Source organism: Eriocheir sinensis, chromosome 26 (assembly GCF_024679095.1).
Source record: "Eriocheir sinensis breed Jianghai 21 chromosome 26, ASM2467909v1, whole genome shotgun sequence".
In the NCBI taxonomy this organism is placed as follows: domain Eukaryota; kingdom Metazoa; phylum Arthropoda; class Malacostraca; order Decapoda; family Varunidae; genus Eriocheir; species Eriocheir sinensis.
The window spans coordinates 1,626,794-1,652,151 of NC_066534.1; the positions used below are offsets into that span (position 1 = coordinate 1,626,794).

The 25,358-nt window shown below is 47.9% G+C and overlaps 1 long non-coding RNA gene and 1 pseudogene across 4 annotated transcripts; both read right to left on the bottom strand.

The window, feature by feature from the left end:
- Positions 1-3,974: 3,974 nt before the first annotated feature.
- On the bottom strand, positions 3,975-5,635 carry LOC127003688 (uncharacterized). Of its 4 annotated transcripts, none has more exons than XR_007757327.1 (4): positions 5,511-5,635; positions 5,242-5,371; positions 4,570-4,838; positions 3,975-4,439 (listed from the first exon to the last, which is right to left on the bottom strand). It is a non-coding gene; the product is annotated as an uncharacterized LOC127003688 (long non-coding RNA). The 4 variants fall into 4 exon arrangements; XR_007757326.1 differs by lacking the exons at positions 5,242-5,371; positions 5,511-5,635 and adding exons at positions 4,969-5,107; positions 5,372-5,505; XR_007757324.1 differs by lacking the exon at positions 5,511-5,635 and adding an exon at positions 4,969-5,107 and having other exon boundaries at positions 5,242-5,363.
- A 578-nt stretch (positions 5,636-6,213) lies between these two features.
- The window catches only part of LOC127003689 (mannosyl-oligosaccharide glucosidase-like), a 29,873-nt pseudogene continuing 10,728 nt past the window's right edge, over positions 6,214-25,358 (bottom strand).

Below are 25,358 nucleotides of genomic sequence, written 5' to 3' on the forward strand. Positions count from 1 at the left end.
ACGCCCTCAGAGCTGTTATTTTCGATGCAAGTCCGATTTTATGTATTTTTGCATCTCGTATGTAATATTTTCAGGATGTATCGCAAGCTCCCACTTCAAAAACGCCCCAATTAGCGAGATGTGAATTATTTGGGTGACGCAGCGATGCCCGGCGGTGTTGCTCGGTCACCCGTGAAGCCTCGAGCTGAGAGAGAGAGAGAGAGAGAGAGAGAGAGAGAGAGAGAGAGAGAGAGAGAGAGAGAGAGAGAGAGAGAGAGAGAGAGAGAGAGAGAGAGAGAGAGAGAGAGAGAGACCACACATTTGCTTTTTATAGTCGTGATGATTCGGACGGTCGATTTCATGATTTTTATTATTTATATCAATTTAAACATTATAGGTGTTGCAACGGTTATAAAAACGTCAATTTGGTTGATTTGTATTCAGATATTATACTAGTGAGAAGAGAAGGAAGCCATATACCAAATTTTTGAGATATTTCTTGTAGTTTTGAGATCAACAGAATTACACTACCTCTCAAACTTTTCTTTTTTTAAATATTCTTCTAAAAGGTGTCTGAATCTTCATCGCTCTCCCCTACTACCATGCCAGGTTCAAAATGAGGGACTTTTTTAAATTTCTCGTATTTGTTTATTTGAAAAGACCTTCCTTACCATTACATAACCAAGCAAATTGTGATAGAAACAGGTGCAGGGAACTTGTTGTATAATGTTGAACTTGTATAATATTGAGTACCCTTGGAGAAAACTTGTATAATATTGTTCCCCCTTGAAGAAAACTTGTATAATTGAGTCCCCTTGAAGAGAACTTGTATAATAATGTTTCCCCTTGAAGAAAACTTGTATAATATTGAGTCCCCTTACTTCATAGTCAATCCCTTGAAGAAAACCCATTATAGCATTTCATAATTATAGGTTCAGGGTGTGTCTGCCAAGCTATGCCTATACTGTCCAAATCCCTTATGCAAGAGTTCACCAGCATCTTCACTCTTTCATCCCTATACTGTCCAAATCCCTTGTGCAAGAGTTCACCAGCATCTCCACTCTTTCATCCCTATACTGTCCAAATCCCTTGTGCAAGAGTTCACCAGCATCTTCACTCTTTCATCCCTATACTGTCCAAATTCCTTATGCAAGAGTTCACCAGCATCTCCACTCTTTCATCCCTATATTGTCCAAATTCCTTATGCAAGAGTTCACCAGCATCTCCACTCTTTCATCCCTATACTGTCCAAATCCTTTATGCGAGAGTTCACCAGCATCTCCACTCTTTCATCCCTATACTGTCCAAATCCTTTATGCGAGAGTTCACCAGCATCTCCACTCTTTCATCCCTATACTGTCCAAATCCTTTATGCGAGAGTTCACCAGCATCTCCACTCTTTCATCCCTATACTGTCCAAATCCTTTATGCGAGAGTTCACCAGCATCTTCACTCTTTCATCCCTATACTGTCCAAATCCTTTATGCGAGAGTTCACCAGCATCTCCACTCTTTCATCCCTATACTGTCCAAATCCCTTATGCAAGAGTTCACCAGCATCTTCACTCTTTCATCCCTATACTGTCCAAATCCCTTGTGCAAGAGTTCACCAGCATCTCCACTCTTTCATCCCTATACTGTCCAAATCCTTTATGCGAGAGTTCACCAGCATCTCCACTCTTTCATCCCTATACTGTCCAAATTTCTTGTGCAAGAGTTCACCAGCATCTCCACTCTTTCATCCCTATACTGTCCAAATTCCTTGTGCAAGAGTTCACCAGCATCTCCACTCTTTCACCCCTATACTGTCCAAATTCCTTATGCAAGAGTTCACCAGCATCTCTACTCTTTCATCCCTATACTGTCCAAATTCCTTGTGCAAGAGTTCACCAGCATCTCCACTCTTTCATCCCTATACTGTCCAAACCCCTTATGCAACAGTTCACCAGCATCTTCACTCTTTCATCCCTATACTGTCCAAATCCCTTGTGCAAGAGTTCACAAGCATCTCCACTCTTTCATCCCTATACTGTCCAAATCCCTTATGCAAGAGTTTACCAGCATCTCCACTCTTTCATCTACATACTGTCCAAATTCCCAGTGCAAGAGTTTACCAGCCTCTCCACTCTTTCATCCCTATACTGTCCAAATCCCTTATGCAAGAGTTTACCAGAATCTCCACTCTTTCATCCCTATACTGTCCAAATCCCTTATGCAAGAGTTTACCAGCATCTCCACTCTTTCATCCCTATACTGTCCAAATTCCTTATGCAAGAGTTCACCAGCATATCCACTCTTTCATCCCTATACTGTCCAAATCCCTTGTGCAAGAGTTCACCAGCATCTCCACTCTTTCATCCCTATACTGTCCAAATCCCTTGTGCAAGAGTTCACCAGCATCTCCACTCTTTCATCCCTATACTGTCCAAATCCCTTGTGCAAGAGTTAACCAGCATCTCCACTCTTTCATCTCCATACTGTCCAAATTCCCAGTGCAAGAATTAACCAGCATCTCCACTCTTTCATCCTGAGCACTGCCTGGGCCCAGCTTGGCACAGACACACACCCTGAATGTTGTACTAAGCAAGAGCAGTGCTTGACGGAAGAGGTCGCAGCACTGATGAAGGCGGAACCACTATGTACAGTATCACCGGAAGGCAGGAGGCGGGTACAGGCCCCTGCGCCACACACACACACACACACACACATACACACAGTCATACCTCTGTTTACAGACTTAATTCGTTCCGTAATTTCGCTGACAAGCCAAAAACCTCGTAAACCCAAACAAATGAACGCTGTATTGCCGAAAATCCAGAGACCACAAAATAGAGCGTTGAGGTTACGTGTTTTAAGTTTTCGATAGCATGGGAGGAAGGGAATGAATGGGACTACTAATTACTACTACTACTACTACTACTACTACAAATTCCCAGTGCAAGAGTTCACCAGCATCTCTACTTTTTCATCCCTATACTGTCCAAATCCCTTATGCAAGAGTTCACCAGCATCTCCACTCTTTCATCCCTATACTGTCCAAATCCCTCATGCAAGAGTTCACCAGTATCTCCACTCTTTCATCCCTATACTGTCCAAATCCCTTATGCAAGAGTTCACCAGCATCTTCACTCTTTCATCCCTATACTGTCCAAATCCCTTATGCAAGAGTTCACCAGCATCTTCACTCTTTCATCCCTATACTGTCCAAATCCCTTATGCAAGAGTTAACCAACATCTTCACTCTTTCATCCCTATACTGTCCAAATCCCTTGTGCAAGAGTTCACCAGCATCTTCACTCTTTCCTCCCTATACTGTCCAAATTCCTTATGCAAGAGTTCACCAGCATCTCCACTCTTTCATCCCTATACTGTCCAAATCCCTTATGCAAAAGTTCACCAGCATCTCCACTCTTTCATCCCTATACTGTCCAAATCCCTTATGCAAAAGTTCACCAGCATCTTCACTCTTTCATCCCTATACTGTCCAAATCCCTTATGCAAAAGTTCACCAGCATCTTCACTCTTTCATCCCTATACTGTCCAAACCCCTTATGCAAGAGTTAACCAGCATCTTCACTCTTTCATCCCTATACTGTCCAAATCCCTTATGCAAGAGTTAACCAGCATCTCCACTCTTTCATCCCTATACTGTCCAAATCCCTTATGCAAGAGTTAACCAGCATCTCCACTCTTTCATCCCTATACTGTCCAAATCCCTTATGCAAGAGTTCACCAGCATCTCCACTCTTTCATCCCTATACTGTCCAAATCCCTTATGCAAAAGTTCACCAGCATCATCACTCTTTCATATGTTTACTGTCCAAATTTCCAGTGCAAGAGTTCACCAGCATTGACTACTACTACTACTACTACTACTACTACTACTACTACAACTACTAATATAGGGTCCTGAACTTAACTTATTCTATATTAACTGCAGATATCTTGGGTTACTGAACATGCTATTACTACTAGATACTATATTATTCCTGAGTGTGTGTGTGTGTGTGTGTGTGTGTGTGTGTGTGTGTGTGTGTGTGTGTGAGAAGGAGGGGTGTCAAATTTTGCAAGCCAGTATCAACACATTCCCACGAGCGTCAACAATGGTACTATCCTGAAGTGTCCTCCTGTCGTTTCACAAGCCAGGGACAACCGTGGACATAGGACGACTCCCAACAAGGGTCCCTCAAGACTGTCTAAATGTTCCTGTCTTTGTGTTGGGTCAGGGGAATGAAGGGCAGTGTGTTGGTAGCCTAGCAAGGTGTTATGTGTTGCGGTAAGCCTTGGCAACACCCCACGCAACACAGGGAACACACAACACCTCAGAAGCACCCTCTAAATGTTGCTGTCTCTGTGTTGGGTCATGGGAGTGAATGGCAGTGTGTTGGTAGCCTAGCATAGGTGTTATGTGTTGCGGTAAGCCTTGGCAACACCCCACGCAACACAGGGAACACACAACACCTCAGAAACACCCTTAAAATGTTCCTGTCTTTGTGTTGAGTCAGGGGAGTGAAGGGCAGTGTTAGGAGAGCCTGGGAAAGTGTTATGTGTTGGGGTGAGGCTTGGCAACACCCTAGGGAACACACAACACCTCAGAAACACCCTTAAAATGTTCCTGTCTTTGTGTTGGGTCAGGGGAGTGAAGGGCAGTGTTAGGAGAGCCTGGGAAGGTGTTATGTGTTGGGGTAAGGCTTGGCAACACCCCACGCAACACAGGGAACACACAACACCTCAGAAACACCCTTAAAATGTTCCTGTCTTTGTGTTGAGTCAGGGGAGTGAAGGGCAGTGTTAGGAGAGCCTGGGAAGGTGTTATGTGTTGGGGTAAGGCTTGGCAACACCCCAGGGAACACACAACACCTCAGAAACACCCTTAAAATGTTCCTGTCTTTGTGTTGGGTCAGGGGAGTGAAGGGCAGTGTTAGGAGAGCCTAAGAAGGTGTTATGTGTTGGGGTGAGGCTTGGCAACACCCCAGGGAACACACAACACCACAGAAACACCCTTAAAATGTTCCTGTCTTTGTGTTGGGTCAGGGGAGTGAAGGGCAGTGTTAGGAGAGCCTGGGAAAGTGTTATGTGTTGGGGTGAGGCTTGGCAACACCCCACGCAACACAGGGAACACACAACACCTCAGAAACACCCTTAAAATGTTCCTGTCTTTGTGTTCCAAGGGTCAGGGGAGTGAAGGGCAGTGTTAGGAGAGCCTGGGAAGGTGTTATGTGTTGGGGTCAGGCTTGGCAACACCCCAGGGAACACACAACACCTCAGAAACACCCTTAAAATGTTCCTGTCTTTGTGTTGAGTCAGGGGAGTGAAGGGCAGTGTTAGGAGAGCCTGGGAAGGTGTTATGTGTTGGGGTCAGGCTTGGCAACACCCCAGGGAACACACAACACCTCAGAAACACCCTTAAAATGTTCCTGTCTTTGTGTTGGGTCAGGGGAGTGAAGGGCAGTGTTAGGAGAGCCTGGGAAGGTGTTATGTGTTGGGGTAAGGCTTGGCAACACCCCACGCAACACAGGGAACACACAACACCTTAGAAACACCCTTAAAATGTTCCTGTCTTTGTGTTGAGTCAGGGGAGTGAAGGGCAGTGTTAGGAGAGCCTGGGAAGGTGTTATGTGTTGGGGCAAGGCTTGGCAACACCCCAGGGAACACGCAACACCTCAGAAACACCCTTCCAGCACTCTCCGCTGAGGTACCATGGGTTGAATCAGCACCCAAACACATGCTAACACACTCAGTTTGTTGGTCTTGTTCAAGCACTCAGCACTAATGGTTCATCTAGTGTGTCTCCCAGCTTGTTCTTCTTCAAGCATTCAGAGCACACACCTTTACCCAAGTCTTCTTCCTCCTCCTCTTCCTCTTCTTCCTCCTCCTCTTCCTGGTTCTCAGTACCTTACACCTTCCCATTGCTATAGTTAACGTCTTCTCCTCCTCCTCCTCCTCCTCCTCCTCTTAACCCGGTAGCAGCGGGGATCATGTTTCTTAATGGTTCCTCCAAGCGAGAAAAACGAGAAAAAATCACCCTCACACAAACCATTTCATAATACATATCAAAGCATTTGTGATCAGATTATGTATCATCTATTTTTGGGGGTTTATAACATGGCACAAATTTGTCTGTCAGCTGTTACACGGTAGAGCCACAAATTTGGCCTGTCATGCTACACGGTAGAGCCACAAATTTGGTCGCTGCTACACGGCAGAGCCACAAATTTGGTCTGTCACATACACGGTAGAGCCACAAATTTGGCCCGTCGCTGCTACACGGTAAAGCCACAAATTTGGCCCGTCGCTGCTACACGGTTAACCCTGACACCATATTCTTTTAATTTCCACTCCATTTTCTTTTAATTTCCACTCCATTTTCTCTTAATTCTCTCTTAGTTTTGAGTCTTTTTAATTTCAACAAACACTTATAATGTCAACCGGTCATAATCACTCCATCTCTCCTTTGCATGACCACAAGGGCAGACCAGCTGGTGAAGGGTCAGGTCAGGTCATGTCAGGTCACACCATCGCCACCCTCAATACACCTCCCCCATGACGAGGACAATCAGAGCCGTCCACCCTGTGAACGGCCGACAGCCCTGACCCTTCCCTGTGCGATCGCTGTACTGCTCCCACAGATATCCGCTCGTGTTGTATTGCTTTCTGAGGCTGTTAATGAGGTTCGTCCGGAGCTCGGAGTACAGCTGGGCGGCCAAGGCTCGGTGTGGGCCGTCCTGGGCTGCGTAATGATGCAACGCTCGAACCGCCAGAAAATTCATGTTCATCCAGATAGCGCCACGCCAGTAAGGAGGATCATGCGGCGTGTTCTTCCGGTTATAGAGCGGCGCGTTCGGAGCAAGCGAGCGCAGGCCATACGGGGTCCACAGCAGGTCGGTCCGGCGTAGATCCTGAAGCACCTGGCCTAGCTTGGGGGCGTTTGGGTCCATAACCTGAAGGAACAGCGGGAAGAAGCTCACATAGCCGAATGCGTCGACGTGCCTGGGTTGGGGTGCGGCCAGGGTCACGCGCTGGGGTTCTGCGTTTGGACTGGGGCGGCGAAGCTCGACCTGGTCCGTGTGAAGCCCGTAGTCCATGTATCCGTTCGCCGCGTAGGACCAGTGGAGCGCGTCAAGTCCACTGCTGTCGGAGAGGAACCTGCGGCATGGGGTAGGATTGTTATTGTTGTTTTTGTTGTTGATGTTTTTGTTATGTCATGTTGTTTTTTGTTATGTTTGATTGATTTTGTTTCATATTGTTTGTGTCTTTCTATTATTATTATTGTTATTATTATCATTATTATTATTATTAGGTGAACAGGGCATTGGGGAAGGAAGGAAAGGAAGAAAATTAAAAGTAAAGAAATAAAAAAATAAAGAAAAAAAGGAGGAAAAGAAAGAAAAAGAAAAAGAATTAAAAAAGGAAGATTATAAAAAAAAAAAAAAAAAAAAAAAATCTAGGAAAAAATGGAAAAAGAAGTAAAATAAAATACACACACACACACACACACACACACACACACACACACAAACACACACACACACACACACACACACACACACACACACACACACACACACACACACACACACACACACACACACACACACAGACAGCCAGAGAAGAAATTGATGAGGTTTGCAGAGATTGAAGACAGACAGTTATTTGAAGGATCTGATGACAGCAATTAAGTCACCTCTATACAGCAATAACAGAGGGTCAGATCTTGCCTGTATGACCTTGGAAACTTAATTGGGTTCCTCTATAACAGAATCTAAGAGGCGGGAGACTGACACTAAGATGAGAGGTTCAGTACAGCTGGTTATGGAAGGCGTGAATGAGGATTGTTAAGTTACCTCTATACAGCAATAACAGAGGGTCAGATCTTGCCTGTATGACCTTGGAAACTTAAATTGGGTTCCTCTATAACAGAATCTAAGGGGCAGGAGACTGACACTTAGATGAGAGGTTCAGGACAGACAGTTAAGGGGGTCAGATCTTGCCTGTATGACCTTGGAAACTTAATTCGGTTCCTCTATAACAGATTCTAAGAGGCGGGAGACTGACACTTAGATGAGAGGTTCAGGACAGAAGGTTATGGAAGGCGTGAATGAGGATTGTTAAGTTACCTCTATACAGCAATAACAGAGGGTCAAATCTTGCCTGTATGACCTTGGAAACTTAATTCGGTTCCTCTATAACAGAATCTTAGAGGCGGGAGATTGACACTTAGATGAGAGGTTCAGGACAGACAGTTATGGAAGGCGTGAATGAGGATTAAGTCACCTCTATACAGCAATAACAGAGGGTCAAATCTTGCCTGTATGACCTTGGAAACTTTAATTGGGTTCCTCTATAACAGAATCTAAGAGGCGGGAGATGGACACTTAGATGAGAGGTTCAGAAAGCCAGTTATGGAAAGAGAGAGGAGGTTGATATTATAAGACTTCTCACATTAACAATTTCTAAAGGTCAAAGAGCAGGTCAGTCGGGTTCTAATGAGTGTTTCTTAGGTTCACGGTACAGAGGAAGGGTCACACTACCACCAGGGTCATACAACTCCTCCTGGAAATGCTCACAACTCCTACGAAAGCCTTGTCAAATGTGTGTTTCTTAGGTTCATGGTACAGAGGAAGGGTCAAACTACCACCAGGGTCATACAACTCCTCCTGGAAATGCTCACAACTCCTCTGAAAGCCTTGTCAAATGTGTGTTTCTTAGGTTCATGGTACAGAAGAAGGGTTAAACTACCACCAGGGTCATACAACTCCTCCTGGAAATGCTCACAACTCCCACGAAAGCCTTGTCAAATGTGTGTTTCTTAGGTTCATGGTACAGAAGAAGGGTTAAACTACCACCAGGGTCATACAACTCCTCCTGGAAATGCTCACAACTCCCACGAAAGCCTTGTCAAATGTGTGTTTCTTAGGTTCACGGTACAGAAGAAGGGTCAAACTACCACCAGGGTCATACAACTCCTCCTGGAAATGCTCACAACTCCTACGAAAGCCTTGTCAAATGTGTGTTTCTTAGGTTCATGGTACAGAGGAAGGGTCAGACTACCACCAGGGTCATAAAGCTACCCCTGGAAATGCTCACAACTCCTACGAAAGCCTTGTCAAATGTATGTTTCTTAGGTTCATGGTACAGAGGAAGGGTCAAACTACCACCAGGGTCATAAAACTACCCCTGGAAATGCTCACAACTCCTACAAAAGCCTTGTCAAATATGTGTTTCTTAGGTTCATGGTACAGAGGAAGGGTCACACTACCACCAGGGTCATAAAACTACTCCTGGAAATGCCCACAACTCCTACGAAAGCCTTGTCAAATGTGTGTTTCTTAGGTTCATGGTACAGAAGAAGGGTCAAACTAACACCAGGGTCATAAAGCTACCCCTGGAAATGCCGACAACTCCTATGAAAGCCTTGTCAAATGTGTGTTTCTTACGTTCATGGTACAGAGGAAAGGTCAAACCAACACCAGGGTCATAAAACTACCCCAGGAAATGCCCCGAACTCCTACGAAAGCCTTGTCAAATGTGTGTTTCTTTAGGTTCACGGCACAGAGGAAGGGTCAAACTACCACCAGGGTCATAAAACTACTGGAAATGCCCACAACTCCTATGAAAGCCTTGTCAAATGTGTGTTTCTTTAGGTTCACGGCACAGAAGAAGGGTCAAACTACCACCAGGGTCATAAAGCTACCCCTGGAAATGCTCACAACTCCTACAAAAGCCTTGTCAAATATGTGTTCTTGGGCGCGCAAAATGTCTTATGATACAACCTTAAGTCCCTACACACCAAGAGAGGCCAAAATCATACCTGTAGGACTCCCTGAATCGGGTCGGGTCCTTCTCCACCAGGGCAGCGAGGTCAGCCATCAGCCCCGCAGCGAGTGCCATCCAGCATCTGAGGTCCAAGTGGCGTTCGTCCCTAGTCGGGTGCGAGGCCCTGGGGTAGTCATCCAGCCCCGAGGTCAGCGTTTTGGGGTTCAGCTCCCTCACGGCATTGGGGTCGCGTCCCCGCCAGCGGTACGCGCCGGGCAGGTCACCGATCTGCGTCGTGTTGAACCAGGCGTACCATGCCCGCAGCCGTGGCCACAAACGCGTCAGGTACTGGTAGTCCTCGTCGGAGAGCTCCTGGGTGCGGAGGTCACCCATCATGGAGTGCAGGGTCAGCAGGAGGGTCGGAGGGTTAGCGTTGCGGCTGTCCTGAACCACGAACTCCTCCGGGACACGAGCGCGCGCCTCGGCCCCAAGGATCTGCTCCCGGGGTATCCATCCATCCCAGTTCATGAGGTCGAGCCAGTGTCCGAGGATGTCCTGAGATATCTCCCTGTCCCACTTCGCGATGAGGAGGTTGTGGAAGCCTTCGTCCCACAGGAAGCCACGCGGGAAGAAACTGCGCGAGGGTACGGCAGTGTAGAGAGGAGCGCGCCAGTAGGGTACAGGCTCGGTGTTGTGCGGCCCACGGACTCGCGACGCCCCGTAGAAGTACCCGATCCCGCCCAGCATGTTGCTCAGGGCCGCTTCCGCAAAGGCCACCTCCTCCGCCGAGAACCCTTTGGCCCGCAGTGAGAACTTGGACTCGAATTCGTCGTGGAAGCGCTCCTTGTGTTCGGCCAGCTCGGCGGTGAGCGTGTCGCCCACCAGCCGGTCCTGACGCTCTGCCACGGCGCTGTCACTCTCGTATACGATGTCCACAGAAAACGGCACGCGACCTGACACCTGGGGGAGACAGCAGGGCATTACAGGACGCACAGAACACATTACAGGCATTACAGGACGCACAGAACACATTACAGGCATTACAGGACGCACAGAACACATTACAGGCTACACAGAGCACACTACAGGCATTACAGGCTGAACATAACACATTCATCACAGGTAGGTCCAAGCTCATATATGGTTCCTTACTAATGAGACTTTCTATACAACACAGTGAGGTCATTCTGTGTTGATTTATACCATAAGGTCCTGGCTGGCTATCATGTGTTTGAAGATACCCTAAACTTAACCTAACCTAACAAAACCCCAAACAGTCACTATAGGTCTTGACTCAGACAATTCATATATGCTTCCTTACTAATGAGACTTTCTATACAACACAGTGAGGTCATTCTTATGGTAAACTTAACTTAACCTAACCTAACCTAACAAAACCCCAAACAGTCTTGACTCAGAAAATTCATATATGCTTCCTTATTAATGAGACTTTCTATACAACACAGTGAGGTCATTCTTATGGTAAACTTAACTTAACCTAACCTAACCTAACCTAACAAAACCCCAAACTCAGAAAATTCATATATGCTTCCTTACTAATGAGACTTTCTATACAACAAAGTGAGGTCATTCTTTGTTGATTTATACCATAAGGTGCTGGCTAGCTATCATGTGTTTGAAGATACCCTAAACCTAACCTAACTTAACCTAACAAATTCATATATGCTTCCTTACTAATGAGACTTTCTATACAACAAAGTGAGGTCATTCTTTGTTGATTTATACCATAAGGTGCTGGCTATCATGTGTTTGAAGATACCCTAAACCTAACCTAACTTAACAAATTCATATATGGTTCCTTACTAATGAGACTTTCTATACAACACAGTGAGGTCAATTTTTGAAGCGTCTGAGAATGCAACTCCAATAATAATAATAATAATAATAATAATAATAATAATAATAATAATAATAATAATAATAATAATAATAAAAAGTCCCTCACCTGCAGTGCCACAAAGTTGGGTCTGTGGTCTTGATCTTGATGGTCGAACAGCTCCCCGGCCAGACCAATGTGCTTCTCGGTCTGCCCCGGGGCCTGGTACACCCGAAGACCCCTCATGACGGTCTCCCGAAGCTGGCTCAGACCGAGGTGTTTCGTCAGGAGCTGGTGCTGGTGGGTGACCGTGTGGTGCTGTGGAGTGTCAGCCGGCCCCCACGGATGCCGCCCAGCCTCTGACGGGTGCCTAGGGGTTCAAGGCACTGCTGGTGAGGCCCTGAAGCCATCCTTCCTTGTCGTCTGGGTCTAGTGCCACGTAGTAGAGAATGGAGGTTGGCGGGTGGCCTGCTTCTTGTTCTGGGGAGACGGGAGAGGAGGAGGAGGAGGAGGAGGAGGGGGAGGATGGAAGTGAGGAAGAGCAGGAGAGGAAGGAAAAAAGGAAAGAAAGAAGGATTGAAATGGAGAGTAAGGAAGAGGAGGAGGAGGAAGAGAAAAGAAGGGAAGAGAAGGGAAGGGAAGAGAAGGGAAGGGAAGGGAAAGGAAGGGAAGGGAAGAGAAAGGAAGGGAAGGGAAAGGAAGGGAAGGGGAGGGAAGAGAAGGGAAAGAAAGGAGAAGAGATGGGAAGGGAAGGTTATAGAAAGGAAAGGAAAGGAAGAGAAGGGAAGGGAAGGGAAAGGAAGGGAAGTTAAGGGAAGGGAAATGAAGGGAAGGGAAGAGAAGGGAAAGGAAGAGAAGAGAAAGGAAGGGAAGAGAAAGGAAGGGAAGGGAAGAGGAGGGAAGAGAAGGGAAGGGAAAGAAAGGAGAAGAGATGGGAAGGGAAGGGAAGGGAAGGGAAAGGAGAAGATGCTGGTTAACTCTTGCATGAGGGATTTGGACAGTATAACGATGAAAGAATAAAGATGCTGGTCAACTCTTGCATAAGGGATTTGGACAGTATAGGGATGAAAGAGTGGAGATGCTGGTTAACTCTTGCATGAGGGATTTGGACAGTAGAGGGATGAAAGAATGAAGATGCTGGTTAACTCTTGCATGAGGGATTTGGACAGTATAGGGATGAGGGAATGAAGATGCTGGTTAACTCTTGCATGAGGGATTTGGACAGTAGAGGGATGAAAGAATGAAGATGCTGGTTAACTCTTGCATGAGGGATTTGGACAGTATAGGGATGAAAGAATGAAGATGCTGATTAACTCTTGCATGAGGGGTTTGGACAGTATAGGGATGAAAGAATGAAGATGCTGGTTAACTCTTGCATGAGGGATTTGGACAGTATAGGGATGAGAGAGTGAAGATGCTGGTTAACTCTTGCATGAGGGATTTGGACAGTAGAGGGATGAAAGAGTGAAGATGCTGGTTAACTCTTGCATGAGGGATTTGGACAGTAGAGGGATGAGGGACTGAAGATGCTGGTTAACTCTTGCATGTGGGATTTGAACAGTATAGGGATGAAAGAATGAAAATGCTGGTTAACTTTTGCATGAGGGATTTGGACAGTATAGGGATGAGGGAATGAAGATGCTGGTTAACTCTTGCATGAGGGGTTTGGACAGTATAGGGATGAAAGAATGAAGATGCTGGTTAACTCTTGCATGAGGGGTTTGGACAGTATAGGGATGAAAGAGTGAAGATGCTGGTTAACTCTTGCATAAGGGGTTTGGACAGTATAGGGATGAAAGAGTGAAGATGCTGGTTAACTCTTGCATGAGGGGTTTGGACAGTATAGGGATGAAAGAGTGAAGATGCTGGTTAACTCTTGCATAAGGGGTTTGGACAGTATAGGGATGAAAGAGTGAAGATGCTGGTTAACTCTTGCATAAGGGGTTTGGACAGTATAGGGATGAAAGAGTGAAGATGCTGGTTAACTCTTGCATAAGGGGTTTGGACAGTATAGGGATGAGGGAATGAAGATGCTGGTTAACTCTTGCATGAGGGGTTTGGACAGTATAGGGATGAAAGAATGAAGATGCTGGTTAACTCTTGCATGAGGGGTTTGGACAGTATAGGGATGAAAGAGTGAAGATGCTGGTTAACTCTTGCATGAGGGGTTTGGACAGTATAGGGATGAAAGAGTGGAGATGCTGGTTAACTCTTGCATGAGGGGTTTGGACAGTATAGGGATGAAAGAATGAAGATGCTGGTTAACTCTTGCATGAGGGGTTTGGACAGTATAGGGATGAAAGAATGAAGATGCTGAAGGAAAGGGAAGGAGGATGAATGAAGGAGAAGAAGAAGAAAAAGGAGAAGAAGAAGAAGAAGAAGAAGAAGATAATAGACAGGAAGGAAAGGCAAGTAGGATGCATGAATGAAGGAATCCTTGGAGGCATCCCAGCTTGCATCCTCGGCCCTTCTCCTTACCCTAGGCAGCACAGTGACCCTTGCCGACCACTCCCCGCCGTGCAGCCCTCCGTGGCGTTTGACGAAGGTGGTCTCCAGGGTGACGTGTTTGTCCTCCAGGCTCTGAATCCCCACATCGCGACCATCGTGGACGCGCCAACCATAGCTGCTTAGCCCATCAGCCTGGTCGCACCAATGCCTGTCAGTAAATCAAGGGACTTAGGTTGATATCACAAGACACTCTGCAATATCACATCAGTTATTTCTAAAGGTCAAAGAGAGGGTCAATCAGGTTCTAATGAGTGTTTCTTTAGCTTCACGGTACAGAAGACCCTAACCTACCCTACCCTATCCTAACCAACCTACTCTAACCTACCCTATCCCTACCACTGAACCACTACTACTACCACTACCCCCCCCCCTCTCCACCCCAGTGCCCGCATACCCACCTGAGTGCCAGCATGTTGCCCTGGAAGTGTCCCGGGACGAACCACATGAGGCCGGTCAGAAGGGAGGTTGGGTGCCGGGTCCGTGTGCCGAAGTAGACCCCAGGCCGGTATGTCCCCCAGTACCTCTCCGGCACCTCCAGGCCGGACCGAACCACCACCTGGGGGAGAGGGTGGGAGGGTGGGGGGGGTTAGTGTGGTGGTCTGGGGTCTGTCTGTCTGTGTCTCTCTGTTACTCTCTGTCTATGTGATTCTGTCTGTCTCTGTGTTCCTGTCTGTCTCTGTGTTCCTGTCTGTGTCTCTGTGTTCCTGTCTGTGTCTCTATGTTCCTGTCTCTGTCTCTGTGTTCCTGTCTGTGTCTCTGTGTTCCTGTCTGTCTCTGTGTTCCTGTCTGTCTCTCTGTTCCTGTCTGTCTCTGTGTTCCTGTCTGTCTCTGTGTTCCTGTCTGTCTCTGTGTTTCTGTCTGTGTCTCTGTGTTCCTGTCTGTCTCTGTGTTCCTGTCTCTGTCTCTGTGTTCCTGTCTCTGTCTCTGTGTTCCTGTCTGTCTCTGTGTTCCTGTCTGTCTCTATGTTCCTGTCTGTCTCTGTGTTCCTGTCTGTCTCTGTCTCTGTGTTCCTGTCTGTCTCAGTCTCTGTGTTCCTGTCTCTGTCTCTGTGTTCCTGTCTGTCTCTATGTTCCTGTCTCTGTCTCTGTGTTCCTGTCTCTGTCTCTGTGTTCCTGTCTGTCTCTGTGTTCCTGTCTGTCTCTGTGTTCCTGTCTGTCTCTGTGTTCCTGTCTCTGTCTCTGTGTTCCTGTCTCTGTCTCTGTGTTCCTGTCTGTCTCTGTGTTCCTGTCTCTGTCTCTGTGTTCCTGTCTGTCTCTGTCTCTGTATTCCTGTCTCTGTCTCTGTGTTCCTGTCTGTCTCTGTGTTCCTGTCTGTCTCTGTCTCTGTGTTCCTGTCTGTCTCTGTCTCTGTCTCTGTGTTCCTGTCTCTGTCTCTGTGTTCCTGTCTCTGTCTCTGTGTTCCTGTCTGTCTCTGTGTTCCTGTCTGTCTCTGTGTTCCTGTCTGTCTCTGTCTCTGTGTTCCTGTCTCTGTCTCTGTGTTCCTGTCTCTGTGTTCCTGTCTGTCTCTGTGTTCCTGTCTCTGTCTCTGTGTTCCTGTCTGTCTCTGTCTCTGTGTTCCTGTCTGTCTCTGTGTTCCTGTCTGTCTCTGTCTCTGTGTTCCTGTCTGTCTCTGTGTTCCTGTCTGTGTCTCTGTGTTCCTGTCTGTGTCTCTGTGTTCCTGTCTGTCTCTGTGTTCCTGTCTGTCTCTGTGTTCCTGTCTGTCTCTGAGTTCCTGTCTGTCTCTGTTTCTGTGTTCCTGTCTCTGTCTCTGTGTTCCTGTCTGTCTCTGTGTTCCTGTCTGTCTCTGTGTTCCTGTCTCTGTCTCTGTGTTCCTGTCTGTCTCTGTCTCTGTGTTCCTGTCTGTCTCTGTCTCTGTGTTCCTGTCTGTCTCTGTCTCTGTGTTCCTGTCTGTCTCTGTCTCTGTGTTCCTGTCTGTCTTTGTCTCTGTGTTTCTGTCTGTCTCTGTCTCTGTGTTCCTGTCTGTCTCTGTGTTCCTGTCTGTCTCTGTCTCTTTGTTCCTGTCTGTCTCTGTGTTCCTGTCTCTGTCTCTGTGTTCCTGTCTGTCTCTGTGTTCCTGTCTGTCTCTGTCTCTGTGTTCCTGTCTCTGTCTCTGTGTTCCTGTCTGTCTCTGTCTGTGTTCCTGTCTCTGTCTCTGTTTCTGTGTTCCTGTCTCTGTCTCTGTGTTCCTGTCTGTCTCTGTGTTCCTGTCTCTGTCTCTGTGTTCCTGTCTGTCTCTGTGTTCCTGACTGTCTCTGTGTTCCTGTCTCTGTCTCTGTGTTCCTGTCTGTCTCTGTGTTCCTGTCTCTGTCTCTGTGTTCCTGTCTGTCTCTGTCTCTGTGTTCCTGTCTGTCTCTGTGTTCCTGTCTGTCTCTGTGTTCCTGTCTCTGTCTCTGTGTTCCTGTCTGTCTCTGTGTTCCTGTCTGTCTGTGTTCCTGTCTCTGTCTCTGTGTTCCTGTCTGTCTCTGTCTCTGTGTTCCTGTCTGTCTCTGTCTCTGTGTTCCTGTCTGTCTCTGTCTCTGTGTTCCTGTCTGTCTCTGTCTCTGTGTTCCTGTCTGTCTCTGTCTCTGTGTTCCTGTCTGTCTCTGTCTCTGAGTTCCTGTCTCTGTCTCTGTGTTCCTGTCTGTCTCTGTCTCTTTGTTCCTGTCTGTCTCTGTGTTCCTGTCTCTGTCTCTGTGTTCCTGTCTGTCTCTGTCTCTGTGTTCCTGTCTGTCTCTGTCTCTGTGTTCCTGTCTGTCTCTGTCTGTGTTCCTGTCTCTGTCTCTGTGTTCCTGTCTCTGTCTCTGTGTTCCTGTCTGTCTCTGTGTTCCTGTCTCTGTCTCTGTGTTCCTGTCTGTCTCTGTGTTCCTGTCTGTCTCTGTGTTCCTGTCTCTGTCTCTGTGTTCCTGTCTGTCTCTGTGTTCCTGTCTCTGTCTCTGTGTTCCTGTCTGTCTCTGTCTCTGTGTTCCTGTCTGTCTCTGTGTTCCTGTCTCTGTCTCTGTGTTCCTGTCTGTCTGTGTTCCTGTCTCTGTCTCTGTGTTCCTGTCTCTGTCTCTGTGTTCCTGTCTGTCTCTGTCTCTGTGTTCCTGTCTCTGTGTTCCTGTCTGTCTCTGTCTCTGTGTTCCTGTCTGTCTCTGTCTCTGTGTTCCTGTCTGTCTCTGTGTTCCTGTCTGTCTCTGTCTCTGTGTTCCTGTCTCTGTCTCTGTGTTCCTGTCTGTCTCTGTGTTCCTGTCTCTGTCTCTGTGTTCCTGTCAGTCTCTGTCTCTGTGTTCCTGTCTGTCTGTCTCTGTGTTCCTGTCTGTCTGTGTTCCTGTCTCTGTCTCTGTGTTCCTGTCTGTCTCTGTCTCTGTGTTCCTGTCTGTCTCTGTGTTCCTGTCTCTGTCTCTGTGTTCCTGTCTGTCTCTGTCTCTGTGTTCCTGTCTGTCTCTGTCTCTGTGTTCCTGTCTCTGTCTCTGTGTTCCTGTCTCTGTGTTCCTGTCTGTCTCTGTCTCTGTGTTCCTGTCTCTGTCTCTGTGTTCCTGTCTGTCTCTGTCTCTGTGTTCCTGTCTGTCTCTGTCTCTGTGTTCCTGTCTGTCTCTGTCTCTGTGTTCCTGTCTGTCTCTGTCTCTGTGTTCCTGTCTGTCTCTGTCTCTGTCTCTGTCTCTGTGTTCCTGTCTGTCTCTGTCTCTGTGTTCCTGTCTGTCTCTGTCTCTGTGTTCCTGTCTGTCTCTGTCTCAGTGTTCCTGTCTGTCTCTGTCTCAGTGTTCCTGTCTGTCTCTGTGTTCCTGTCTGTCTCTGTCTCTGTGTTCCTGTCTCTGTCTCTGTGTTCCTGTCTGTCTCTGTGTTCCTGTCTGTCTCTGTGTTCCTGTCTCTGTCTCTGTGTTCCTGTCTCTGTCTCTGTGTTCCTGTCTCTGTCTCTGTGTTCCTGTCTGTCTCTGTGTTCCTGTCTCTGTCTCTGTGTTCCTGTCTCTGTCTCTGTGTTCCGGTCTGTCTCTGTCTCTGTGTTCCTGTCTGTCTTTGTCTCTGTCTCTGTGTTCCTGTCTCTGTCTCTGTGTTCCTGTCTCTGTCTCTGTGTTCCTGTCTGTCACTGTCTCTGTGTTCCTGTCTGTCTCTGTGTTCCTGTCTCTGTCTCTGTTTTCCTGTCTGTCTCTGTCTCTGTGTTCCTGTCTGTCTCTGTGTTCCTGTCTCTGTCTCTGTGTTCCTGTCTGTCTCTGTGTTCCTGTCTGTCTCTGTCTCTGTGTTCCTGTCTGTCTCTGTCTCTGTGTTCCTGTCTGTCTCTGTGTTCCTGTCTCTGTCTCTGTGTTCCTGTCTCTGTCTCTGTGTTCCTGTCTGTCTCTGTCTCTGTGTTCCTGTCTCTGTCTCTGTGTTCCTGTCTGTCTCTGTCTCTGTGTTCCTGTCTCTGTCTCTGTGTTCCTGTCTGTCTCTGTCTCTGTGTTCCTGTCTCTGTCTCTGTGTTCCTGTCTGTCTCTGTCTCTGTGTTCCTGTCTGTCTCTGTGTTCCTGTCTCTGTCTCTGTGTTCCTGTCTGTCTCTGTGTTCCTGTCTCTGTCTCTGTCTCTGTGTTCCTGTCTCTGTCTCTGTGTTCCTGTCTCTGTCTCTGTCTCTGTGTTCCTGTCTCTGTGTTCCTGTGTTCCTGTCTCTGTCTCTGTCTCTGTGTTCCTGTCTCTGTCTCTGTCTCTGTGTTCCTGTCTCTGTCTCTGTGTTCCTGTCTCTGTCTCTGTGTTCCTGTCTGTCTCTGTCTCTGTGTTCCTGTCTCTGTCTCTGTGTTCCTGTCTCTGTCTCTGTGTTCCTGTCTGTCTCTGTCTCTGTGTTCCTGTCTCTGTCTCTGTCTCTGTGTTCCTGTCTCTGTCTCTGTCTCTGTGTTCCTGTCTCTGTCTCTGTCTCTGTGTTCCTGTCTGTCTCTGTCTCTGTGTTCCTGTCTCTGTCTCTGTCTTTGTGTTCCTGTCTCTGTCTCTGTCTCTGTATTCCTGTCTCTGTCTCTGTCTCTGTGTTCCTGTCTCTGTCTCTGTCTCTGTGTTCCTGTCTCTGTCTCTGTCTCTGTGTTCCTGTCTCTGTCTCTGTGTTCCTGTCTCTGTCTCTGTCTCTGTGTTCCTGTCTCTGTCTCTGTGTTCCTGTCTGTCTCTGTGTTACTGTCTGTCTCTGTCTCTGTGTTCCTGTCTCTGTCTCTGTCTCTGTGTTCCTGTCTCTGTCTCTGTGTTCCTGTCTGTCTCTGTCTCTGTGTTCCTGTCTGTCTCTGTCTCTGTGTTCCTGTCTGTCTCTGTCTCTGTGTTCCTGTCTGTCTCTGTCTGTGTGTTCCTGTCTCTGTCTCTGTGTTCCTGTCTCTGTCTCTGTGTTCCTGTCTGTCTCTGTCTCTGTGTTCCTGTCTGTCTCTGTCTCTGTGTTCCTGTCTGTCTCTGTCTCTGTGTTCCTGTCTGTCTCTGTGTTCCTGTCTGACTCTGTCTGTGTTCCTGTCTGTCTCTGTCTCTGTGTTCCTGTCTGTCTCTGTCTCTGTGTTCCTGTCTGTCTCTGTCTCTGTGTTCCTGTCTCTGTCTCTGTGTTCCTGTCTGTCTCTGTTCCTGTCTCTGTCTCTGTGTTCCTGTCTGTCTCTGTCTCTGTGTTCCTGTCTCTGTCTCTGTCTCTGTGTTCCTGTCTGTCTCTGTCTCTGTGTTCCTGTCTGTCTCTGTCTCTGTGTTCCTGTCTGTCTCTGTGTTCCTGTCTGTCTCTGTCTCTGTGTTCCTGTCTCTGTCTCTGTGTTCCTGTCTGTCTCTGTGTTCCTGTCTCTGTCTCTGTCTCTGTGTTCCTGTCTGTCTCTGTGTTCCTGTCTGTCTCTGTGTTCCTGTCTGTCTCTGTCTCTGTGTTCCTGTCTGTCTGTCTCTGTGTTCCTGTCTGTCTGTGTTCCTGTCTCTGTCTCTGTGTTCCTGTCTGTCTCTGTCTCTGTGTTCCTGTCTGTCTCTGTGTTCCTGTCTCTGTCTCTGTGTTCCTGTCTGTCTCTGTGTTCCTGTCTCTGTGTTCCTGTCTGTCTCTGTCTCTGTGTTCCTGTCTCTGTCTCTGTGTTACTGTCTGTGTCTCTCTGTCTCTGTGTTCCTGACTGTCTCTGTCTCTGTGTTACTGTCTGTCTCTGTCTCTGTGTTCCTGTCTGTCTCTGTCTCTGTGTTCCTGTCTGTCTCTGTCTCTGTGTTCCTGTCTCTGTCTCTGTGTAGGTGTAACTGTCTGTCTCTGTCTCTGTGTTCCTGTCTGTCTCTGTCTCTGTGTTCCTGTCTGTCTCTGTCTCAGTGTTCCTGTCTGTCTCTGTCTCAGTGTTCCTGTCTGTCTCTGTCTCAGTGTTCCTGTCTGTCTCTGTGTTCCTGTCTGTCTCTGTCTCTGTGTTCCTGTCTCTGTCTCTGTGTTCCTGTCTGTCTCTGTGTTCCTGTCTGTCTCTGTGTTCCTGTCTCTGTCTCTGTGTTCCTGTCTCTGTCTCTGTGTTCCTGTCTCTGTCTCTGTGTTCCTGTCTCTGTCTCTGTGTTCCTGTCTCTGTCTCTGTGTTCCTGTCTGTCTCTGTGTTCCTGTCTCTGTCTCTGTGTTCCGGTCTGTCTCTGTCTCTGTGTTCCTGTCTGTCTTTGTCTCTGTCTCTGTGTTCCTGTCTGTCTCTGTCTCTGTGTTCCTGTCTGTCTCTGTGTTCCTGTCTCTGTCTCTGTGTTCCTGTCTGTCTCTGTCTCTGTGTTCCTGTCTGTCTCTGTGTTCCTGTCTCTGTCTCTGTGTTCCTGTCTGTCTCTGTGTTCCTGTCTGTCTCTGTGTACCTGTCTGTCTCTGTCTCTCTGTTGCTGTCTGTCTCTGTGTTCCTGTCTCTGTCTCTGTGTTCCTGTCTGTCTCTGTCTCTGTGTTCCTTTCTCTGTCTCTGTGTTCCTGTCTCTGTCTCTGTGTTTCTGTGTGTCTCTGTCTCTGTGTGCCTGTCTCTGTCTCTGTGTGTCTCTCTCTGTCTCTGTGTTCGTGTGTCTGTCTCTGTGTTTCTCTGTGTCTCTGTCTCTGTGTTCCTGTCTCTGTCTCTGTGTTCCTGTCTCTGTCTCTGTGTTCCTGTCTGTCTCTGTCTCTGTGTTCCTGTCTCTGTCTCTGTCTCTGTGTTCCTGTCTCTGTCTCTGTCTCTGTGTTCCTGTCTCTGTCTCTGTCTCTGTGTTCCTGTCTGTCTCTGTCTCTGTGTTCCTGTCTCTGTCTCTGTCTTTGTGTTCCTGTCTCTGTCTCTGTCTCTGTATTCCTGTCTCTGTCTCTGTCTCTGTGTTCCTGTCTCTGTCTCTGTCTCTGTGTTCCTGTCTCTGTCTCTGTCTCTGTGTTCCTGTCTCTGTCTCTGTGTTCCTGTCTCTGTCTCTGTCTCTGTGTTCCTGTCTCTGTCTCTGTGTTCCTGTCTGTCTCTGTGTTCCTGTCTGTCTCTGTCTCTGTGTTCCTGTCTCTGTCTCTGTCTCTGTGTTCCTGTCTCTGTCTCTGTGTTCCTGTCTGTCTCTGTCTCTGTGTTCCTGTCTGTCTCTGTCTCTGTGTTCCTGTCTGTCTCTGTCTCTGTGTTCCTGTCTGTCTCTGTCTGTGTGTTCCTGTCTCTGTCTCTGTGTTCCTGTCTCTGTCTCTGTGTTCCTGTCTGTCTCTGTCTCTGTGTTCCTGTCTGTCTCTGTCTCTGTGTTCCTGTCTGTCTCTGTCTCTGTGTTCCTGTCTGTCTCTGTGTTCCTGTCTGACTCTGTCTGTGTTCCTGTCTGTCTCTGTCTCTGTGTTCCTGTCTGTCTCTGTCTCTGTGTTCCTGTCTGTCTCTGTCTCTGTGTTCCTGTCTCTGTCTCTGTGTTCCTGTCTGTCTCTGTTCCTGTCTCTGTCTCTGTGTTCCTGTCTGTCTCTGTCTCTGTGTTCCTGTCTCTGTCTCTGTCTCTGTGTTCCTGTCTGTCTCTGTCTCTGTGTTCCTGTCTGTCTCTGTCTCTGTGTTCCTGTCTGTCTCTGTGTTCCTGTCTGTCTCTGTCTCTGTGTTCCTGTCTCTGTCTCTGTGTTCCTGTCTGTCTCTGTGTTCCTGTCTCTGTCTCTGTCTCTGTGTTCCTGTCTGTCTCTGTGTTCCTGTCTGTCTCTGTGTTCCTGTCTGTCTCTGTCTCTGTGTTCCTGTCTGTCTGTCTCTGTGTTCCTGTCTGTCTGTGTTCCTGTCTCTGTCTCTGTGTTCCTGTCTGTCTCTGTCTCTGTGTTCCTGTCTGTCTCTGTGTTCCTGTCTCTGTCTCTGTGTTCCTGTCTGTCTCTGTGTTCCTGTCTCTGTGTTCCTGTCTGTCTCTGTCTCTGTGTTCCTGTCTCTGTCTCTGTGTTCCTGTCTGTCTCTGTCTCTGTGTTCCTGTCTGTCTCTGTCTCTGTGTTCCTGTCTGTCTCTGTCTCTGTGTTCCTGTCTGTCTCTGTCTCTGTGTTCCTGTCTGTCTCTGTCTCTGTGTTCCTGTCTCTGTCTCTGTCTCTGTGTTCCTGTCTGTCTCTGTCTCTGTGTTCCTGTCTGTCTCTGTCTCTGTGTTCCTGTCTGTCTCTGTCTCAGTGTTCCTGTCTGTCTCTGTCTCAGTGTTCCTGTCTGTCTCTGTCTCTCTGTTAGTGTCTGTCTCTGTGTTCCTGTCTGTCTCTGTCTCTGTGTTCCTGTCTCTGTCTCTGTGTTCCTGTCTGTCTCTGTGTTCCTGTCTGTCTCTGTGTTCCTGTCTCTGTCTCTGTGTTCCTGTCTCTGTCTCTGTGTTCCTGTCTCTGTCTCTGTGTTCCTGTCTCTGTCTCTGTGTTCCTGTCTCTGTCTCTGTGTTCCTGTCTGTCTCTGTGTTCCTGTCTCTGTCTCTGTGTTCCGGTCTGTCTCTGTCTCTGTGTTCCTGTCTGTCTTTGTCTCTGTCTCTGTGTTCCTGTCTGTCTCTGTCTCTGTGTTCCTGTCTGTCTCTGTGTTTCTGTCTCTGTCTCTGTGTTCCTGTCTGTCTCTGTCTCTGTGTTCCTGTCTGTCTCTGTGTTCCTGTCTCTGTCTCTGTGTTCCTGTCTGTCTCTGTGTTCCTGTCTGTCTCTGTGTTCCTGTCTGTCTCTGTCTCTGTGTTCCTGTCTGTCTCTGTGTTCCTGTCTCTGTCTCTGTGTTCCTGTCTGTCTCTGTCTCTGTGTTCCTTTCTCTGTCTCTGTGTTCCTGTCTCTGTCTCTGTGTTCCTGTCTGTCTCTGTCTCTGTGTTCCTGTCTCTGTCTCTGTGTTCCTGTCTGTCTCTGTCTCTGTGTTCCTGTCTCTGTCTCTGTGTTCCTGTCTGTCTCTGTCTCTGTGTTCCTGTCTGTCTCTGTCTCTGTGTTCCTGTCTCTGTCTCTGTGTTCCTGTCTGTCTCTGTGTTCCTGTCTCTGTGTTCCTGTCTCTGTCTCTGTGTTCCTGTCTCTGTCTCTGTCTCTGTGTTCCTGTCTCTGTGTTCCTGTCTCTGTCTCTGTCTCTGTGTTCCTGTCTGTCTCTGTGTTCCTGTCTGTCTCTGTGTTCCTGTCTCTGTCTCTGTCTCTGTGTTCCTGTCTCTGTCTCTGTGTTCCTGTCTCTGTCTCTGTCTCTGTGTTCCTGTCTCTGTCTCTGTGTTCCTGTCTCTGTCTCTGTGTTCCTGTCTGTCTCTGTGTTCCTGTCTCTGTCTCTGTGTTCCTGTCTGTCTCTGTCTCTGTGTTCCTGTCTCTGTCTCTGTGTTCCTGTCTCTGTCTCTGTCTCTGTGTTCCTGTCTCTGTCTCTGTGTTCCTGTCTGTCTCTGTCTCTGTGTTCCTGTCTCTGTCTCTGTCTTTGTGTTCCTGTCTCTGTCTCTGTGTTCCTGTCTGTCTCTGTGTTCCTGTCTCTGTCTCTGTCTCTGTATTCCTGTCTCTGTCTCTGTCTCTGTGTTCCTGTCTGTCTCTGTGTTCCTGTCTCTGTCTCTGTCTCTGTGTTCCTGTCTCTGTCTCTATCTCTGTGTTCCTGTCTCTGTCTCTGTGTTCCTGTCTCTGTCTCTGTCTCTGTGTTCCTGTCTCTGTGTTCCTGTCTGTCTCTGTCTCTGTGTTCCTGTCTCTGTCTCTGTGTTCCTGTCTCTGTCTCTGTGTTCCTGTCTGTCTCTGTCTCTGTGTTCCTGTCTGTCTCTGTCTCTGTGTTCCTGTCTGTCTCTGTCTCTGTGTTCCTGTCTGTCTCTGTCTGTGTGTTCCTGTCTCTGTCTCTGTGTTCCTGTCTCTGTCTCTGTGTTCCTGTCTGTCTCTGTCTCTGTGTTCCTGTCTGTCTCTGTCTCTGTGTTCCTGTCTGTCTCTGTCTCTGTGTTCCTGTCTGTCTCTGTCTCTGTGTTCCTGTCTGTCTCTGTCTCTGTGTTCCTGTCTGTCTCTGTGTTCCTGTCTGACTCTGTCTGTGTTCCTGTCTGTCTCTGTCTCTGTGTTCCTGTCTGTCTCTGTCTCTGTGTTCCTGTCTGTCTCTGTGTTCCTGTCTCTGTCTCTGTGTTCCTGTCTGTCTCTGTCTCTGTGTTCCTGTCTGTCTCTGTGTTCCTGTCTCTGTCTCTGTGTTCCTGTCTGTCTCTGTGTTCCTGTCTGTCTCTGTCTCTGTGTTCCTGTCTGTGTCTGTTTCTGTGTTCCTGTCTGTCTCTGTGTTCCTGTCTGTCTCTGTCTCTGTGTTCCTGTCTGTGTCTGTCTCTGTGTTCCTGTCTGTGTCTGTCTCTGTGTTCCTGTCTGTGTCTGTCTCTGTCTCTGTGTTCCTGTCTGTGTCTGTCTCTGTGTTCCTGTCTGTCTCTGTGTTCCTGCCTGTCTCTGTGTTCCTGTCTGTCTCTGTGTTCCTGTCTGTCTCTGTCTCTGTGTTCCTGTCTGTCTCTGTCTCTGTGTTCCTGTCTGTCTCTGTCTCTGTGTTCCTGTCTGTCTCTGTCTCTGTGTTCCTGTCTGTCTCTGTCTCTGTGTTCCTGTCTGTCTGTGTCTGTGTTCCTGTCTGTCTCTGTGTTCCTGTCTCTGTCTCTGTGTTCCTGTCTGTCTCTGTCTGTGTTCCTGTCTGTCTCTGTCTGTGTTCCTGTCTGTCTCTGTCTCTGTGTTCCTGTCTGTCTCTGTCTCTGTGTTCCTGTCTGTCTCTGTCTCTGTGTTCCTGTCTGTCTCTGTGTTCCTGTCTGTCTCTGTCTCTGTGTTCCTGTCTGTCTCTGTCTCTGTGTTCCTGTCTGTCTCTGTCTGTGTTCCTGTCTGTCTCTGTCTCTGTGTCCCTGTCTGTCTGTCTCTGTGTTCCTGTCTCTGTCTCTGTGTTCCTGTCTGTCTCTGTGTTCCTGTCTGTCTCTGTCTCTGTGTTCCTGTCTGTCTCTGTCTCTGTGTTCCTGTCTGTCTCTGTGTTCCTGTCTCTGTCTCTGTGTTCCTGTCTCTGTCTCTGTGTTCCTGTCTGTCTCTGTCTGTGTTCCTGTCTGTCTCTGTGTTCCTGTCTCTGTCTCTGTGTTCCTGTC